Source organism: Sorghum bicolor, chromosome 2, assembly GCF_000003195.3.
Source record: "Sorghum bicolor cultivar BTx623 chromosome 2, Sorghum_bicolor_NCBIv3, whole genome shotgun sequence".
NCBI classification, from domain to species: domain Eukaryota; kingdom Viridiplantae; phylum Streptophyta; class Magnoliopsida; order Poales; family Poaceae; genus Sorghum; species Sorghum bicolor.
In genome coordinates this window covers 12982237-12990514 of record NC_012871.2, presented here as the reverse complement: position 1 = coordinate 12990514, position 8278 = coordinate 12982237, and the positions used below count along the sequence as shown (strand labels likewise).

General features: G+C 43.7%; 1 long non-coding RNA gene across 9 annotated transcripts; it reads left to right on the top strand.

Moving 5' to 3' along the window:
* On the top strand, positions 3292 to 7057 carry LOC110433027. 9 transcript variants are annotated; one of them, XR_002450397.1, is made up of 6 exons: positions 3295 to 3742; positions 4182 to 4263; positions 4737 to 5027; positions 5113 to 5745; positions 6401 to 6487; positions 6788 to 7057. It is a non-coding gene; the product is annotated as an uncharacterized LOC110433027 (long non-coding RNA). The 9 variants fall into 9 exon arrangements; XR_002450402.1 differs by lacking the exon at positions 4182 to 4263 and having other exon boundaries at positions 3302 to 3742; positions 5113 to 5184; positions 5689 to 5745; XR_002450395.1 differs by having other exon boundaries at positions 3292 to 3742; positions 4182 to 5027.

The following is an 8278-nucleotide window of genomic DNA, read 5'->3' as shown; positions in this document are numbered from 1 at the left end:
CAAATTTGAAACTAAAACTAATTAAAGTAGGAGTTGTGCAATGGCTGCCTCATTAAAAACCTGTTAGGTAAAACTCACCCTTGTGAGAAACCCTAACAGGAAAAGAGTACAACCAGCTCCTAATATAGTTCATGAGTTCATGACATCCATCCAGGCATCCAGCCACCAAAATGTTCCAAGTCCCAAGCTATTACATAACTGTTACAAAAATGGAGAACTTAATCAACATCAAGATAAAGAGCTTCAAAGGCCTCCTCAAGGTCCTTGTCCTCCACCATGTGCTGCAGTCTTGCTTCAGCATTCTCCCAGTCCTTGATGCAGGTAAGTGCCTCCACAGTCTCAGGGTTCAGCCTCCGGCGACGCTCCTCGATGATCCTGCCAGTAGTGCTAAAGGTAGATTCTGAAGAAATAGTTGACACAGGCACAGTAAAGATATCTTTTGCAAGAACAGAAAACACAGGATAAGTAAGCTTGTGCTCATGCCACCACTGCATGAGGTCAAATTCATCATCTAACTGGCTGACTGTGTCAGAGTCTAGGTAGGATGCAAGCTCACTAGAGTTAGAAGCAGAAGCTGCATGTAGTAAAGAGGTGGCAGAAACACCCCTGGACTCATCAAGATTAGAAGGGAGGGAAGAACAACCAGCTCCAATGTCAAGCTCATCATCATCATAAATGTCAGCCCAAGCTGTTCTTTTCTTACCAGAAAGGGATGTAGGTACAACCCTTTTGAGCCTAACAGAGCCATACATTGCATCATACCTGTTGTACATCCTGAAAAGAAGAGCTCTAGTGTCCAGCAGCGTGTTAGTGTAACCAACATTAAAAAGAGAATTCAACTTTCTTAGGACTTTGTTAAAGCCCTTAATCTTAGCTCTTGGATCCAGTATGAATGCAATGGAGTAAAGATCAGGTATGTTCTTCCAGTATTTGTGATACTTGTCAATCATGGACTGCACAACAGATCTCAGATGCTCATCATGCTGATATTTATGCAGATGAATAGCAATTTTGACAATATGATGGATCATAAGTGGAGAAGTAGGATAGTACACACCAGATAATGCAACAGTAGAGTCATAAAACAGTTCCAGAAATTGTAACATCTTCTCAGCCATTTCCCAGTGATCATCAGGAAAGGACCACCAGGTGCTCTAGGATAATTAGCCTCAATAAAAGTACTAAAAGTACTCCTATGAGGTAACAATGTTTTCAGCATAAGGTAGGTGGAGTTCCACCTCACATCCATGTCTAGTGAGAACTTCCTAGGTCTAACAGATGAAGCAATGCAATAACTCTTGTATGCAGCAATTCTTTGATTAGATGAGTTCAAAAAAGAGATTGCAGTTCTAAAGTTGTCAATGAGAGGAGTAACAGCAACCAATGCTTCCTTAACAATCAGGTTAATAATATGACAAGCACATCTTTGATGCAAAAACAGATCAGCACCTAAATACTCTTTCAGTATAGGTTTCAATTTATCCATTGCATTTTTATTGGCAGATGCATTATCCAAAGTCATAGGGAAAACCTTGTTGATTATACCATACTCAGCAAGGACAGTTTTAACACGCTCAGCAATGTTATCAGCATTATGTGAGACATCAATCAACCTTAAACCAAGCACTCTTTTCTCTAATTGTCAATCATCATTAATGAAATGAGCCACAACAGACAGATAATCTTCTTTGGCCTTTGCAGACCAAATGTCAGAGGTAATAGCAACAGATGACACAACATTATCTTGCAAACAAGCAATCAACTTTTCACGTTGGGCATTAAAGTACTTAAACAGATCTCTACCAGTTGTTTGCTTAGACACAGGATTAAAAGCAGGATTATGAGCCTTTTTAATGAATTCTTTAAATGCTTCTGTTTCACCAATCATTAAGGGCAAATCTAGCCTAGCAAACATACGAACAAGCTCCACACGAGCAAGTTCAGGATTGTAACTCCAGCTTCAAACAGTTCCATCAGGATTAAAACCAATATGGGTTTGAGATAGGCGACACTTCTCACGACGCTTAACACATACCTTAATATGTCGAGTAAGATGACCAGTTCCATTAGCAGAATAAGCAGAGTATCGTCTCTTGCAGTGTTTGCAAATAGCAGCATACCTGACGGGGTATTTTTTACCTGGCACCTTCTTGAAAAGCTTCTCAAAATCATCCCAGACAGCAGAGGTAGAAGGCCGATTGGAGCCTGCTACCTCGCTTTCACCACCGTCACCCTCGGGATCAACTGCAGCTGCAGCCGCATCCACCGGGATGCCATCATCATCACGGGGATGGGGATCAGCAGCAGACCGCCCAAAGACCGCAACAACGTCGTCTTGGACATTGTCGTCCTCATCATCCCCGGTCATCCCGCACATCCGTAGCTCATCGTTCTGCGAGTGATCAAACTCGCATTCATCGTCGCCTAGGGCCATCCTTGCCGTCTCCGGTACCTCGACGGCTGCAGCAATGAACAAGGGAACAGAACAAGTAGTTAGGATTAGGGATTAGGGTTAGGGTTAGAGATTACGGTTAGGGATTACCTGTACAGCCGGAGCACCAGAGACGACGGGAAGGACCGTGAGCACACCCCCGGTACCTCAACGGAGACCGGAGCCCCGGAGGGTGCGCTAGCCGGCGATGAGAATGACAGACAAAAGACGCGGAGCAGTCGGGGAGGAATTGCCTCTCACGCTCAGAGATCAAGAACAAGGGAACAGATGCAGATTGAGGGCGGGAACCACCAAATCTGATAGAGAAGAGGGGGAGATTGAGGGCAGAGAGGAGGAGAGAGGGTCAAGATTGAGGACGAAACCCACCACATGTGACCTCTTACCCGCCGAAGTTCGCCATGGATACGGCGGAGCAGGGAACGACGACGAGGGAGAGAGCGAGAGGGCGACGAGCGACCTGCGAGCGAGCTGCGCCGCTACGGGGTGCGGGCAAAGAGCGACCAGCGAGATGCGAACGGGCGCGAGGAGCGGCGTGAGGGAGAAGAATGAGAGGAGCTAGGGTTTAGAGAGGGAGCGGCCGCAGCGGCTGGCTTATATATGGCCAGCCCCGTCGCCCTAAATCGAACGGCTGTGCTCCCTCCTCCCCTCATCCAACGGCTATGCCGTGCCGCAGCCGTGCCGCCCGTTGGAGCGGGCCGTGCCCGGGCCGGCACTACGGGCCGTCCTCGTGGCCCAGGCACGGGCACGGCTGGACCGGGCTAGGACCGGGCTTTTTCGCACCGGACTCGGCCAGCCCGTTTTACGCGGCCGGTTTGGAAAACTTTACTCCTGCCCACGCCGACGCCGACGCCGCCGGCCTCCAACTGCTTGCCAAGCCCCGAACCCCGAGCTCCCTTTGACACTTGCTCCCGAGCCTCGAGGTCCCTCCCTCCCGACCCCCTCTCCCCACTCCCTGCTTCCTCCAATCCCCTGAGATCCGGTGTCGCCTCCGCTCCCATTGCAGGCCTCCACCAGGCGGGTGTCCTCTGGCTTCAGCACGGTGCAGAGACCACCTCCACCCCCGCTCTCGGCCTCTGCGTTGCGGAGACCGCCTCGACACGCTTGCTCCCAGCCCTCCATCCACCGGTGGCGCTGGTGCCCTCCACCGAACCCTAAAACCGTGGTTAGGCCACCGATTTGACAGGCTACCTGGTCGTCGCCGCGACGCCGCCGCCACCTCCGCTCCTAGCCTCTCCTGGTGGGCGTCAGGTCATCACCATCAACGCCAACCTCAACATCTACAAGTTCTTCGTGAGTCCTAGCACCAGCCCGCCCTCTCTCATGAGTCGTCTTGCAATCTGGGTACAGTGCAGTGCTGAGGATTGTGTATTGCCGCTGGGTTGGATTTCTTCGATGATGGGTGATGTGTCCTGGGCAGTGTTACCCGTTTCAAATTTGGTGCTATAGCATATGTGCGTGATTTCTGTATATTATATTACTGTTGTGGGTAGCAGAATCAGTTCAGTGCTGAACCTAGATGCTCCTTTGTAAGCATGTTTTTTTTGAGAAAAGTGAACCATGCTAAAAAATTGTTTTCAAAATCATGCTAACTGAATGTACAGTTATGGCTTGAAAACATAATCTATTCGTCAGGCTTGAAATAGCTCACTGATTTATGGGTTGAAACAGCTGCCTCAGCACATGCTTTGCTTAGTGAAACTGATTTCTTCTGTACCGTATTTGGCATTAGTTATCTGCTGTACCGGGAACCAATTCAACTGCTCCAGTGTACACTGCCTCCAATTAAAGCTATTGTGAATTGTTTGCACAAGGTAGTTAACTGTCTCAGACTTGTTCTTTACTGCACTATGAATAACTAAAGGATGGAATCCATAGGTGAAGGTATGGATTTTTCTTTTACAGTATGCAGTACCCCATTGCATGATAAAACTGTAGGAGTACGACAATTGCAAAAACTTAATGTAGATGCTACTTGTTCTCATGCAAAGCTGAAAACAGATGCTATTCCTATCTCTATTATTTATAGTACCATCTTCTTGCCAATCAGGATCAGTTATATGAGTTGACTTAGGGGTCTGATATTAACATGCTAGAACCCTCCTTATTTCCCTTTCTTGTTAAGTCCTATATTGACATGATGTTGGAGTCATAATATGATACTTAGTTGTGATCCCTATAGTTCCCTTATATTGTGTGCCTGTGATTTGTGCGAACTAAATTTAATGCCATAATATTTTATTTGTGTAGCCCCCTGTCCGTTTGCTACAATTTTTTTTTGTTGCAGTGCTGCTGCTAGAGGAGAAAAGTAAGGAGGAGAAGGAATGATTAATATCAACTAAAATGTTTACCCACCGATGATTCACAACCTATGAATGCTCCCCCCGCTCGCACGCTACTCCGTCATGCAATGACTCACTCCCTGCAAGTGGACCCGGAATGATGTTTCCCAAAAACTACACTGAGTCCATCATCATTGCACATTGCTCAAACAGGTTCTTTATTTTGACGAAGTGGGAGGAGGCTCAATCAGTGTCTTCATCGATTCAAACCAGCAGCACTCGCTTCATTAATCCAGGTGAGTCTCGCTTCATTGATCATACAAGTCTTGATTTGACCATAATTATTGTTTTCAATTGGTTAATTATGTACTTCTGAGACAGTGAGATGGAGAACCAAATGAAAGAAGGATTAGCACAATCTGAGATTATGTCATCCAGTGCACATACCAAAAGGTAACACACTCAGCATTCTCCTCTTTTTGTATAGAATGGTAACACTCATACGACTGAACTCAAGGTGTTGAAAAGCTAAACGCAACAGTGCAGTAATGACTACAAATGAAATGGTCTTTGTGATTAAGGAAATGAAAGCAGCGATGTTGTGTATGGTCAAATTCAGAAAGTCCACATGATGATAACCCATTGATTAGAAGAAGGGATATCTTTTCTATTACGATAAGTAATATTGGCAAGTTTGTGCATGACTGTATCTTGATTTGCATGGTCATGTAGACAATGCATATGTGCAGGGCCGACATGGCATGGGCCGAAGGCAATGCTGGCTCCAAGAATGAGATTTCAGTTCTCTCGGGGATGCCAGTGGCAATGTCATCTCTGTTGAACAATTTACCTGAACATCTTGTTAGATTTTTCAGTACCATTATCTAAGATTATGCCACTAAAAACTGATATCCTGTTCTAGAGCAATGTAACAATTTCACATTTTATTTGGTTTAGTCTGTAGGTTTTTTTTTCTGTGATGATAACCCTGAAGGTATTGAGGCACATAATGAGGTTAGCACACCTTATTCACTATTATGCATTTATTACTAAGCATTTTAAAATTCTCTTCCTACCATTCAAAATAGGTGTCATCATAGACCATCTTCTGACTGATTGTATCCCTGTAATTGCTAATAAATGTACCTACAAATGACTGATACACTATAGGCGAGAGTAATAGTGATCCAGATCCATGCATGAACCACTACATGTAGCACGTGTGTTTGTGGTAATTTGCACAATAATTGATTATAGGAGAATCCATCAATCAGGTTATGCATATCATTCATCTCGAGTTATCAAATAGTGAATAGGACTGCATGCATCTGATTTTCCATAATCCTTGCCTCCTTTGGCTTAGGAACTCCGATACAAATAAGTATTTTATATTTATTACGTCTTGCAAAAAATGGATTTGGTAAGACAGAATAGAAGCCATGCATTGGTCCTGAATTGGCATGAAGCCCATATGGATATGGTCTTATGGTCTCTATGTCAACTGGTCTAATAATAGGGATGACTAATAAATCTGCATGTTGTGTTGGTAGGAAGTAACCAAGCTATCATCAGAGAAGCAGACTTTTTTCATGTGGATTCGTTGGTCCTGAATTATGTGGATTTTTTGAAGCTTTTGACATGATCTTTGCTCTGTGATTGAATTTTTCAGTTTCAAGGTCCAACTCTTTCAGTTCATCTTGCAACAGATTTTATGAAGCTGGTTTTCCTCCATGATTAATTCAGAAAACAGGGTTAGGTATGTACTGCTTGTTTATCTGAATAAAATCGAATAACAGGTTGAGAACATGGACCTGTCATGTTGATAGTTGTGATTACTGATTCTTGTAACTATATAGGATCAGTTTAGTCTTGTGTTTCATAGTAACTTTAATTTTAGGCCTTTGTCTACCACTTATCACTATCTGACAAAATCAGTTTTGCATTTTTTTGTTTGAAGATATTCCTCTAAGTCTTGCATGTTTCTGCCTACCACGGTTTAGTTTGAAACCTAATATGTTGGTCATCAATCTATAATGCTATATCTGACTTTGCACAGGATGGTCGAACAAAGGCTCCGAATGGACTTTGTAGGGGAATTCTAGGCGAATTTCAACTCATGTAAAGTCACAAGACTATCTTAAGGGTACCATAGACAATGGCTGGTAGTAGATAGTCGTAATAGCAAGGTTGTTACAGTACGAAGTACATTGTTTTGATTTTACATCAAAAACTTAATTCTATTCTACTTATGCTTTGAGAAAACTCATGTAATAGTGATGATCATTGTTGCAAACGTCGTCCTTAAAGTATTATTTTTTATGGTAAGTACATACGTTCACACTTAAAATTATTGTGATACTATTTTGTACCCGTTGAAACGCACGGACATGATCCTAGTTAATCATTCAATAGTATTTTTTTCTCTCTTTGAAAAGAAATGCGAGGCGGTGTGTTGGGTTGCGTGACGCCGCCGGTTTCCTCGGATCGGATCGGAAATATATGGCACCACCGCGCGTCGTCGTCGTCGCCGGCCGATGGTGACGTTGGCGAGCATCAGCGCGCGATCGTGATGCGTTTTGTTTATGTGGAAGCGAGTGGAGGAGCTACTAGCAGGTAGCTATAGCGCGACGTCGACGACTGCGATTTTTAGGTGCAGGGCGCACGTGCAATCGTGCGATGCGTGTCACACCAGCCACCTATCGCTCTCTCTTGTTTCTTTATTTTGATAAAAATGGGCCGGGGAAATGAAGGACATTGCATCGTACGCCTCGAGATTTTCTTCCTTACGTTGTCGTTATTATTGCAGCGTAGTGCCACGTCTGAGACGCGACGAAATATGGTGCTTAATTACCATCCATCAACTGAAAGCGCTAGAGGTGTTCTGATTGAAACTTGTCTAGCTAGTATTCCAGTTTACATCCTTTCTTTTCGTTAGTACACTAAGGAGTGTTTAGTTTCCCTACTATTCCAAAAAATTCTGGTTTTTGGTCCATCATTTTACATAATTTTTGGCAAAAATATGGTTATTCTTCATTTAGTATTTTGGTCTCAAAAGGCCAAAAAAACCCAAAAGAGCCTCAAGAGGCCCTCATGAGGACAATAAATTCTGCATTTTAGATGGAAACTAAACATAACCTTGAAAATTTTAACATTTTGCATTTCATCGTTCCAATATAGTTGGCATTTTACATTTTGTATTTTTTTTGAACTAAACACCCCCTAAATGGGATATTTAGTTGCTGAATTCTCATATGGCTAATTGCCTATGGAATGACGACTCAGAAGGTAATAGTAAGTGCCACCTTGCCACCTGGTAAAGAGTTGCTATGTGGTAAAGAGTATGGTGGTCTAGGCATCCCTAATCTTAGGGATTTAAACATTTGCCTGTTGTCTTTCTTGGCTTAAGAGATATACAGTAAATAGAGAGAAGCTCGAAAAAGAGCTTCTTGATTACAAGTACAACACTTGTAATCCTACTAATATTCTTTAGACTAGGACAGAGGGAGCTTCAAGTTTTTTCAAAGGTTTCATGTGGACTGCCCAAGTG